This window comes from Carettochelys insculpta, chromosome 1 (assembly GCF_033958435.1).
Source record: "Carettochelys insculpta isolate YL-2023 chromosome 1, ASM3395843v1, whole genome shotgun sequence".
Classification (NCBI taxonomy): Eukaryota; Metazoa; Chordata; order Testudines; family Carettochelyidae; genus Carettochelys; species Carettochelys insculpta.
In genome coordinates this window covers 352,837,100-352,849,277 of record NC_134137.1, presented here as the reverse complement: position 1 = coordinate 352,849,277, position 12,178 = coordinate 352,837,100, and the positions used below count along the sequence as shown (strand labels likewise).

Genomic DNA, 12,178 nt, shown 5'->3' with positions numbered 1-12,178 from the left:
CTTTTTGGGGCCTGTCTTGGAGTAGCTGGTCTCTGGGGATTTCTCTGGCCCTGTTGATTTGTTTTTTTTTCTCTCTCCAGGTGGGTAATTCAGGTTTATGAATATTTGGTAAAGATCTTGTAGTTTTTGGTCTCTGTCAGCAGGATCAGAGCAAATGTGATTGTACCTAAGGGCTTGACTGTAAACAATGGATCTAGTTATGTGAGCAGGATGGAAGCTAGAAGCATGTAAGTAAGTATAGCAATCAGTGGGTTTCCGGTACAGTGTGGTACCAATTAGGCCATCCTTGATTTGTACTGTAGTGTCCAGGAAATGTATCTCTTGCGTGGAGTAAACGAGGCATAAATTGATGGTGGGGTGCAGATTGTTAAAGTCTCTGTGGAATTCTTCTAGGGTCTCTACACCATGGTTCCAAATCATAAAGATGTCATCAATATAGCTTAAGTAGAGGGAGAGTAATAGGGGACAAGAGCTGAGGAATCATTGTTCCAGGTCAGCCATAAATATATTAGCATATTGTGAGGCCATGCAGGTGCCCATAGCAGTTCCACTAATCTGGAGGTATAAATTGTCCCCAAATCAGAAATAATTGTGGGTGAGAACAAAGTTACAGAAGTCAGACACCACACTGGCTGTGGTGACATCAGGGATGGTATTCCTGATGGCTTGTAATCCATTTTCTTGTGGAATATTAGTGTACAGAGCCTCTACATCCACTGTGGCAAGGATGGCGTCAGGAACTTTTCTGATGTTTTGTAATTTCCTCAGGAAGTCAGTGGTATCTCAGAGATAGTTGGGAGTATTGATGGTACAGGGTTTGAGGAGGGAGTCCCATAAAGTTTGTTTACAAACCATCAGTCCTGGCTCTCAGTGTTGTGTGCTGTTATTTAGCTCTAATTTATCCCTAAATATCTTCTAACAGCCCGGTAAACAGTGGAAGTGTTGGTAATACTGCTAGACAATACTGACCTCTCATGTCCAGCAAATTCCCTCATTCAGCATATGTCAGGTTCCAAGGGTATTTATCTTTCACATGAAGAAATAAAGACAGATGTGTTCTATGAGCAAAGCCTGTTGTATAAAGGTGAATATTTATTTATAATCTCCTTAGACCTATAACTTAATGCTACTTTAACTACAATTTTCAGTGATGCTTTCAGAAAAATCTTTACTCTATCTTTTCTGCATATATAATAATGGAATATGCTTCTTGATGTATGACACTGCAATCACATTATGCTGATTGTTACATATTTTTAGAAGTATTTATATATAATTCTGGCTCAAGTCAGCAATAAATGTGTGTCATTCATACTATAAATTATTTCTACTGCTTTTATCATATTATTTTTGACAAATGAAAGTCTTTTAAATCATTATAGGCTAGAAAGATCTTGCAAATAGATCTCCCTGGATGTTCCCTGCCCCCCACATAAAGGTCTACTGACGCAATCTGGCTCCCTATGGATGCAGTGATGCTCCTAGAAGGATCCATTTGAAAGATCTTGCCCTTAAAAATTAAGAATGAAAGTTGTTTAACAGCTATTTTATCTATCCTTAGATTATTTCACAATGCATGTGCTGTGCAAGGTTGGGCTAGTGACACCATTGCTAATTAATCCACATGACAGCCAGCACAAAGCAGAGGGTCCTTCAATGTGTTTTCATTTTTTCCAGGGAAACGTTTTGCTCTACTCCCACATCTGCAGGTAAAAGAACTTGCTCCTGGGTAGAGTTATACTTTCCCTTGGCTCCAGTGCAGTACAGGGTTTCAGAATTATGATGCTTGTTCGCCCAATTTTATAGGTCCTCAGGTACTTTCATGACCTGACCAACTCTGCTTCTGACTGATTAAAAATGAATAAATAATGACCTGTAACATTGTCACAGAATTTTTTAAAAAGGTCAAATGACTGAGCAACTCTACAATTTTATTACAAGCAAAATTAAAATGTTTAATAATGGCAACTTGAATTTTAAAGGAAGACAGGCAGTACGGATGACATGGATGACAGTTATTGTAGCTAGCTCTTCTATTTTAGTATTTATAAGAATAATGCATGGATGATGCCTGCTTATTTGTCCTTAAATGTAAAAAAAATGAAACTATGGAAAGGTCATGGTCACTTTGATGTACATTAAAGCCTGGATCCCGCAGGCTTTTCCCTAAAGAAAGACTCCTTGAGCCACACACAATTTAATGCAAGACACTGGGCTCAATGCAGGTACAGGGGCTCACATGTGCTTGCTCACTGCAAAATCTTTATGGTATCCTGTTCTCCTGGACATCATGGAGAGTTTTGTCATTGATTTCAATAGAAAGCAGGTGCTCAGCTCCTCTTAATGGTAAATATTATGCAGCTCATTCAGCAAGCATGTACCAAGAATTCCCCCCAATTATATAACAATTTGGAGTGCTTGACAACAGCCACATAGTCTTAACAGACAGAGTCCAGGAGATGGCTTGCTAAGAACATGAATTACAAAAAAGTCAGGCTGTGCAAAATACAGGTTGAACCTCTCTAGTCCAGCACTCTCTCATCTGGTAACATCCATAATCTGGCATGATTTTAGTTAGCCTGACAACTACTTGTTATGGGAGAGGCCAAATCTCCCTTGATCCCGTAAAGTTTGTTTACAGCCACCAGTGTTGGCTCTCAGTGTTCTGTGCTGGTATTTAGCTCTAATTTACCCCTAAATGTCTTTTAAGAACCCTGTAAGCAGTGGAAGTGTTCATAATGCTGCTAGACAGTATTGACCTCCCATGGATCTGGCAACTTCTCTTGTTCAGCACTGGTCAGGTCCCGATGGTGCTGGACTAAAGACGTTCAATCTATACAAGCATCTTATCCATTATTTCACAGTCAAACACCAAATTTACTTCAGTTCAGATCACAGTATAATCTCTTTATCCAGTCAGAGTCACAGAGTTTGAAAAGCACGATCTGCACTGGTTGTTGGTATTAGATATTAATTCCAAAACGATGCCACATTCAAAAGTTAGTTAAGATGGCCAAGCAACAACAATGCACTTCCTGGTCCCATTGCCAAGCCCCAAGCATTTCAAATGAAGAAAATGGACACTGAGGACAACGTTGATCAGTCATGCACTGCTTATATTAAACACATCCATATGTAATGCAAAGAACATGCAGCACATCTGGTGAGTGTGGGGCAGCACTCTCCCTCCCCCCTGCAGTGGTGTGACCTGAGAGTAGTGCAACATGGAAAGCTTGCACTGCTCTCGGGCTGTACTGCTCCAGATGAGTGGCAGGACTGCCTCCACACTCATCGGAAGCAGCACAGCACCAACAGTGAGTGTGTGGGGAAAGGGGGTTCCTGGAGGGTGCACGCGCACCTCCCATGCACCCTAATGTGTCACCTATGGTAGTACAGGTCATAGAACTTTTCCAAAATAACTTCTGTATCAGATCTTCTAAAAAAGATCAGTCTGGATGTAAAAATTAACAGTGATGGAAAATCCATCATGACCTTTAGTAAATTTTTCTAATGCTTAATTACCCCCACCCTGGTTAGAGCAGAGCTGCATGCTACACTGCATGTCTCCAGGTGCTGGATAGGAGACGGTCTCTCCTGAGAGGTCTGCTGCAAAATAAGTGTACTTTGTCGTGCAAATATGCAGCCGTGGACCAGCAGTAGCAATATTACCAGGGTGTGATGGGGCAGTCGTTGGCATCCAACATCTGAACTTAAAATCACAAGTGCCCAATGACAATGCTATGGCATGGTGAATGTAGCCCGCCGTCAAATAAGGCCAGTGCCCCCTCATTCTGCATGAGATGAGGGTCTGGGACACTTAGGTCCCTGGATTATTTTGGTTAATCCAAATGGTGTATGAACCATGATTTGGTCACCGGCACCCAAGGGAGTGTGACTCCTTATGTCACCCCAGGGAAGACAACCCTGTCAGAAAACTCCCCACTGCCTTGTGGGTAGGTTTGGGAGATCCAAAGGCTATGGGAGTAAACCCAGACAGAAAATCCAGAGTGGAGACCCTAAGGTGGTTAGCAGGGAGGATTCGTCCAACCTGCTTTCCAGCATCTCCTTGCAGTCACCTCAGTTCCAAATGTACTGACTTCTGTCTTTCCTTTGGATCCAACTGGGGCAACTGAGATGGGGATAGTGCCGCTTGGGCAACACACTTGCTCCAAACACTAGCCCAGGCAATGCAGTGTGTGAGAGGGTGCCAAATGGAGAGGATGCTCCATCCTTGCTGATAGCCTGGAAACAACACAGGAAATGGCAGTTACAGGTTATAAGTCCTCTCAGCTGGTGAAGAGGAGGATGCCATGGGTCACTTTCATTGGTGGGAGGAGTCACCATGCTCCACTGGTCAGCTACTGCCTATCTCAAGCCGGGCACCCCCGGTCAATAAAGTGCTGACTCACCATGCCTGCCTTCCTCATTGGGTACATGGGGTAGACCAAAAATTGAAAAGTAGATGTAAACAACATACCTGCCATAAAATGAAATAATAAATCAACTTGCCCCTGGCACAGTAGATGTAATGTGCGGACCATGTGTCCAGGACTTGAATCTGCATATGACCTTATGAACATGGACTCAATACGCAAAACAGCAGTCATAGATCAACAGCTACACAAACTGAATGTCAACATTGCTGCTCTCCAAGAAGCCAGGCTGGCAGATGCTGGGTCAGTGAAAGAAACCAACTACACTTTGTTCTGGAAAGGCTTGAGTTCAGAGGAACACGGCCTCTACAGAATTGGATTTGCTGTTCCGAACAATCTCTTGAAATTTATCAACACACCCAAAGCTGAATCAGAATGCATTATATCCTTGAAGCTCTGCACCAGGTCAGAATATCCCAATATCATTAGTGCTTATGCCCCCACATTGGCGTCATGCACCAAAGACAAGGACCACTTTTATTATAATCTTCAGAAAGTTACCAACTCCTTTCTAACTGGCAAACAACTGTACATCGTTGGGGACTTCAATGAAAGAGTTGGATGAGACCATTAGTTCTGGCCTGTCTGCCTCTGGCATCATGGTATTGGGAAAATGAACGAAAACAGTCAAAGGCTTCTCAAATTCAGCTCTCAGAATCAACTCTGCATCACTAATACTTTCTATAACTTGAAAAGGTGTCACAAGGTTTCCTGGTGCCACCCCAGATCCAGTCACTTTCATCAACTTGATTTTGTACTGGTATGCAGGAAACATCTCAATGCCGTCAAATTTACATGCACGTACCACAGCACAGATTGCGACACTGATCACTCCTTGATCATCAGCAGAGTGAATATCGTTCCCAAGAAACTCTATATGACAAAGGGATGCAGAAAGCCAAAGAGCAATACCCTCAATACCAGAGATGCACTGAAATGTTCTGTCTTTACAGATGATTTCACTCACAAAATGGAACACAAATCTGACCAACAAACTGTTGATGAAACACGGTCCATGCTGTGAGATAGAATATACGAATGTGCCAAATCTAACAAAGACTGGATTGATGAAAATGCTGACATTCTTAGGCCTCTTCTTGAAGAAAAACACAAGGCACATCTGAATAACATAAAGGGCTTGTCTACACTACCACGTTCCTTTGAAGGAAGGGTGGTAATTAGGGTGTTGGGAGTTTACTCATGAAGTGCTGCTGTGCACAAATTTTGAGGAGTAAGAGGACTTTGAAGTTGTCCCAGCACTTCAAAGTACTGGTGGGTGAGCCGCAGCTAGACGCGTGCCGCTACTTGGAAGTTTAAAACTTCGAAGTTGCGGTGGGGGGGAATTTGCTTAAATGTGCATGGCAGTACTTCATTAGTAAACTCCCAACACCCTAATTACCATCCTTCCTTCAAAGGAAGGTGGTAGTGTAGACAAGCCCAAAGAATCCATCACAAAGCACAAGAGATCAACTTTGACATGCAAGATCTGTTCTTCAGAGAGAATCCAGGCGGTGTGTGAATAAGTATTGGGCCGCTCTATGTTCTAATATTCAAAAGGCATCTGATCTGGGTGACCTGAAAACTATGTATGATGGATCAAAGAAGGCCCTCGGACCAAACATTACCAAAGTCACCCCGCTGAAGCGTTTAAATGGACAGGTGATCACAGGCAAAAAGCTGCAGATGTCCAGATGGGTGGAACTCGACTCAAGCCTTTATTCCCACAAGCATACCATACAACCTGAACTTGACAAACTCATCCCAACTCTTCCAGAAATGTCAGAGCAAGATGCAGAGCCTATAGTGGAGGAACTTTCTCAAGGTCTTGATGCACTCTGCAATGGAAAAGTGCCAGGAAACTATAGAGTCCCAGTTGAAGTCCTGAGGGCAAAAAAAGGCTGTGCTCATTCCCTTTCTCTAGGACTTACTCCTAAAATGTTGGAGAGCGGGAGATGCAAACATCATCACTCTCTATAAAACAAAGGCGACAAGGGTGACTGCAACAGCTACAGAGGCATCTCTTCACTGAGCATCACAGGAAAAACATTTGACCATGTCATTCTCAAACGCCTGCAAAACCTCACCAATTGAGTCTATCCAGAACCACAATGTGGCTTCAGGGCTGGCAGGTCAATAACAGACATAATTTTCTCTCTTCAACAACTACAGGAAAAATGCAGAGAACAAGCAAAGCCATTATTCATAGCATTTGTGGACTTAACAAAGACGTTTGACACAGTTACTAGATCACGAGTATACAGAGTCAAGATTGGCTGCCCACTGACCCTACTCAAGCTCATAATCTCCTTTCACAAAAACATGAAAGCAACAGTGCAATATGATGGATCTACATACAAACCCTTTGTAATGAACTGCAGAGTCAAACAAGGGTGTGTTCTTGCCCCTACCGTCTTCAGCATACTCTTCTCAGTTCTACTAAATTGCACATTTCAAAACTCACACAGCGATGTATTTGTCCACACAAGATTAGATGGCTCTCTCTACAAAATGGCACGACTCAAGGCCAAACTAAGGTCAAGAAAGTTCTCATTAGGGAACTCCTCTTCACAGATGATGCAGCTTTCATTGCTCATAATGAAGACACGTTACAGTCACTGATGGATTCTCTGTCCAGAGCCTGCAAGTTGTTTTCCCTTGACATAAGCGTGAAGAAAACAATTGTATTCACTCAAGGTATACCTCAGTGACCCTATGTCATTCTGGATAACAGCCCGTTAAATGTGATTCAACAATTCTGTTATCTTGGATCTACTGTCACCACAAACCTATCCATGGATGAAGTACTGAATATCGGAATTGGGAAGGCAGCTACTATTTTTGACAGACTTATGAAACGAGCATGGAACAATCCTAAGCTGACAGTGAAAACAAAGATACTAATCTACCAGGCATGTGAATTGAGTATCCTGCTATATGGATCTGAGACATGGACCACCTATCTGAACCAGGATTAAAAATTGAACAGCTTCCACCTTCGCTTCTTCTGCAGAATTATGAATATCAACTGGCAGGATAAAATTTCAAACGCAGAGGTCCTGTCAATACCTGGCATACTCAGTCTCATAGTGACCCTCAACAGCAGAAGACTACGTTGGCTTGGTTATGTGAGAAGAAGGGTAACGAATGTCTTCCCAAAGAAATCTCCTTCGGTGAACTGTCATGTGGAGCAAGAACAAGAGGAAGACCAAAGCTAAGATTCAAGGATATATGCAAAAACACCATGAAAAAAATTGAATATCTATCTAAACTTCTGGGAATCTACATCATCAGATCAAAATACCTGGCGACAATTGCTACAATAGGGTATATCATTCTTTGATAGTATATGTGCAAGCCACGCAAAAGAACTTGGTCTTAGAAGGAAAAGCTCTGAGACTCAAGAATTCAGAAATAGACTGACATACAGCTATTGCAATCAACCGTGCAAATCCAATATTGGATGGATAAGCCACGAGAGAAGCTGCTTTATATTTCCCTGATTGCTTATTTCTCTTCCATACTCTGATGAAGTGGGTCTTACCCGCAACAGCTCATTACCTAATAAATAACATTGTTAGTATTTAAGGTGCTCCAGGACTGCTTGGCCTTTTTTCTTTCTTTTTTGGTGAAGCTACATACAAACATGGCTACCCCTCTGAGACTAACCACCTGTGATGCTATCTGATTAAAATACAATCATATAGACCATTGTTGCAGCCACTGTTATGTATTTGCAACTCACCTTGTATAAACTGCAATATGAGACGTCTATGAAAAAATTATAATTCACTGGTCAGGATTATACCATTGGTGTATTTGAAGTTATAGCCTTTGGCTATGTACTTGTATTTCAATCTGTTTGAGCCTGTGAGGCATCCCTCAAGCATTTGGTGAGCCTATTGCGAAAATACTATTCAAGCTCACTGTCCCATCAAGAAGTACTCGACTGACAATTGGCCTTGGCAAGTGCAATCCACATCTGATGAGCCTTCATGTGAATGTTCAGGCTATCACGGGGGCAATGGCATTCCCCTGTAAAGAGCTGAGTCATGCATGGACAGGTTATTTGCCCACGTGATGGTTCATGTGACTGGACACCAGTGTGCTCTGTAAGCTGAGCATTTGGGTGGCCACCACCGAGAGAGCCAAATGCTGCCCAGCTGATTAGCAGAGTGCCCACAGCTGGCACCATGTGTTCCTGCTGGTGGGGTACATCAACACGTATTGGTACACATAAAACATATTCCACACATGGATGGAAAGAGTAGAGCATGGGTTCCCAAACTGGGGGGCACGCTCCCCTGAGGGTGTGTGAAGAAATTCCGGGGGGGGGTTCTGAGGTGACCCAGCCCCCCCCCCATCATTCTCCCCACCCAAAGAAAAAGCCGGCCTTTGCTTCCAGCTCTCAGCCACGGCCATTGAACATGGGTGACCTGGCGCAGCCGCTATAAAAAAGCAGGCAGCTGGCAAAGACCCATGTGGAGCTAGCTGCCTCCTGCAAATGGGAGTGAGTGGGTTGGGGGGAGAAAGACGAGGAGGATGGGGTTAGATGGGGGCCTGGCGGTGCCTGGCTCAGGGGAGGGGAATGGGGAGAGAGAGGGAGCCTGGTGGTCCCTGGCTTTGGGGGATGGGAGAGGGCTTTGAAGCGGGGTTTGCAGGGCTTGGGCTGCTGGCTCCAGCATCACAGGGCTCAGGAAGCTCAGGCTGGCAGGCAGGCAGCTGTCCCTGGCAGTGTGGGGCTCAGGCAGAAGGCTGGCCCCAGCAGTGCAGGGCCCAAGCAGCTGATGTGTGGGCAGGTGGGTGGGCAGCTGGTGCGGGCATTCTAACAAAAAAACTGAGCCCCTTCCAACAATTTGGAAGAAATCAGAATTTCATAACCAGTACCTGCAGTTTGTGATCTACAGCACCTTGCAGTCCTGAGCTACTGAACTTCAGGAGTAGAGAAAGTTAAATTTTATACTGATAGTATTGCAGAGAGGGTCTGCATTCCAATTGGTTGTTCATTCTTCCTGCTAATGAAACCAGCCTCATGATAAGAGGGAACTAAGCTGGAAGAGAAGGACAAACTTTCTTACACAGGACCTGCCTTCCAACACAAATAGGGGAAGCGGATGATTCTTACATATTCTTACATATACTCCTGGAAGGGTGCTGCAGGAAGAGTCAGACATCCTGTGGTGATATTGGATTTGATCATTAAAAATATCACCAGCCTGAGTAAGACTCATGAGAACTGTATGGTGACTTAGGGGCAAAGGTAGTGGCTCTCAGAAGTCATCTAGAAACATTTTTGGTAACTGCTATGGAGGACTCAGGCAGGATCTGCACAAAGTTATATTAGCACATAAACTACTTCTATTAGGGCTATGAGTTGTAAATAATTTGGCCAGCAAAATATTCAATGTAGATGCATTTATACTGGTTCAAATGTGCATTCCTATAAGGGAAAGGGAAGAAGTTGTACTGGTACATGTATATCTATAGTGCTACAGCTGCATCTGCACAAGGCAGGTTGCATTGCTTTAACTGTATTAGTATAATTAAAGCTGTACTTTTGTGTATAGACAAGCCCATTGTATTTGTACTATGTACTGATACGTATGACATACAGAGGTGCAGGAAAAACAAGCAGTCCTGTATCATCTTAAAGACTAACAAATGTATTTATTGGGTAATGAGCTTTCATGGATAAAATTTAGATTACTGGGGAAAATTTGTAAGTCACTCATGAGTCAAACAGACTTTGCTGTGTTACAAAATAATCTGTATTCATTAAAGAATAGGACAGAATTTGTAACTGTACTGAAAGAGGGATGGTTTCAGGCCACAATGATAAATTTTGATCAGCTACTAAGGTGTTAGAGCAAACTAGAAATAAAAATTAGGCACATGGCCAAAAATAATTGCTACAATTCATTATATCAGTAGGATGATATTACTGACCTTCCTATCAGAAAAAAAGCTATTGATTGCCTAACGCTGAGAGCGATCAAAGAGGCATCTAAGTCTAATAAAATACTGATTACCCATATATAATCTGGTCAAATGTCACAATGGTTATAGGGAAACAATTTCTCAACACATGAGTTCCATCTTGCAACAGCTAGTTCTAGGAGGGAGAAATGATTTCCCCACGGAGGTCTTCCATATTCTAGGGCAGAGGCGCACAAAGTGGGGGGGTAGACCCTTCAGCAGGTGTGAAAGTTCCTGTGGCGAGGGGGCACAGCACAACTGGATATCAGGCTCATCCCTCTCATTACAAATGTTGAAATACATGACTGGTTGTGTGTACACGTATTCACCTTCATAGACTGATTAATAAAGTTTTCCATTTCCTTACACCTGCCAAAAGTTTTTTTTCCTCCCATATGAACAGAACCAGATTTCCCATGGGTTTGGATTCCATTAGACAGGCTGGGGGACCCCTGCTAGCACGGAGGAATAGTGAGGCCTGATGTAAACATTTGTGCTCTGCCTGCCCTCAGGGGATTTGCCTATGTGCACGGATGCCACCACAGGAGCCTAGCACCAGCTAACAAACCCCAGCGCGGCTTGCACCAGCCTGACGTCGCCCCGCAGGTGAATCGCTCTGGTGCAAGCCCCGCCTCCGCCTCCCGAGGGGGAACTACACTGGTGGAGGGGCACCGGTACGTGCGTTGCTGTGCCCCCACTGGGCTGCCTTCAGTGACGGAGAGCTTGGCGAGGGCCGCACCCCTGACACCCCTTGCCCCACGCACTGAGCGCCCCTTCCCGACGCACAGGGGATTCCCGGGGCTTCTCCCGCTCTCCTCCCGCCGGGTATTGCCGCTGCCCTCCAGGGCGCTCGGCCCCAGGCCCGCCGCTGGACTGGCAGCAGTAGCCGCGCGGCAGCCCGGGGACTCGGCGCAGCTGCCCGCCGCGGCTGCAGGGGGCCGCCCTGCGCGCCGGGAGGGGACGGGCGGTGGCTGGAGCGCGGCTGGGGAACACCTGCGCCGAGCGCGGCGAGCTGGTGAGTAGCCGGGAGCGGGGCTGGCTCTGCGGCGGCGGGGGGCCGAGCCGGAGCGGGGCTGGCTCTGCGGCGGCGGGGGGCCGAGCCGGACCGGGGCGGGCGTCGTAGCAGCGGGGCTCGGGGCGCACGGGGCAGGTGCGGGCCTGGGGAAAGTGCGTGTGGTGCCGACCCACGTCTCCAGCCCCACTCGGCGGAGGGGCCGCGTGCTCGTGTGAGTCACTTCTCCCGCAGCGAAAGCTGCCGCCCAGGCCTGCGGCTGCCTTCCGGGAGTGCCCCGTCTCAGGCCTGCCTTGCAGTTGGCTCCGTGCCGCGGGAGCGCTCGCCGCTGCGCAGCCCCACTGAAGTTAGGGGCAGATCCCGTCGCCGGAGCCGGCCTTCCCGTCCCACTAATGGCGGCAGTGTCACTAGAAACGAATCACAACGTCACTTCAAAACTTTTTTAAATAGCCCTAATCGAGCCGGAGCCGCTCAGAGCCAGAACCCGAAGGGGCAGCGCCAGCGCTGGGAGGTTGCGGTTTTTTGGCCCTGAGTTTTCTAACCCTGGTGTAGCTCAGTATGGGGTTGGTTTAGCCTTGATGCAGAAGACCTGGAAATGTGTCCTGCACCCATATTGGCCATTCGTGTGGTTAGCAGATACCTGTACTTTTTCAACTCAGGATGAGTTGTATATTGTAGAATCTAAAGAATTTCTGCTAAGTCTGCACAGAGCCCATTGTAAAATTTGAATTGTGGTTTAACCACAGTGGTGTTTTCAAAT

The 12,178-nt window shown here is 45.5% G+C and overlaps 1 protein-coding gene across 1 annotated transcript in view; it reads left to right on the top strand.

Annotated features, from left to right (window-relative positions):
- Nucleotides 1–11,077: 11,077 nt before the first annotated feature.
- The window catches only part of PIK3CG (phosphatidylinositol-4,5-bisphosphate 3-kinase catalytic subunit gamma), a 58,236-nt gene continuing 57,135 nt past the window's right edge, over nt 11,078–12,178 (top strand). Inside the window, exon 1 of the mRNA XM_075016533.1 lies at nt 11,078–11,421. The gene's annotated coding sequence lies outside the window, so the exon portion shown is untranslated. The remainder of the gene's footprint in view (nt 11,422–12,178) is intronic.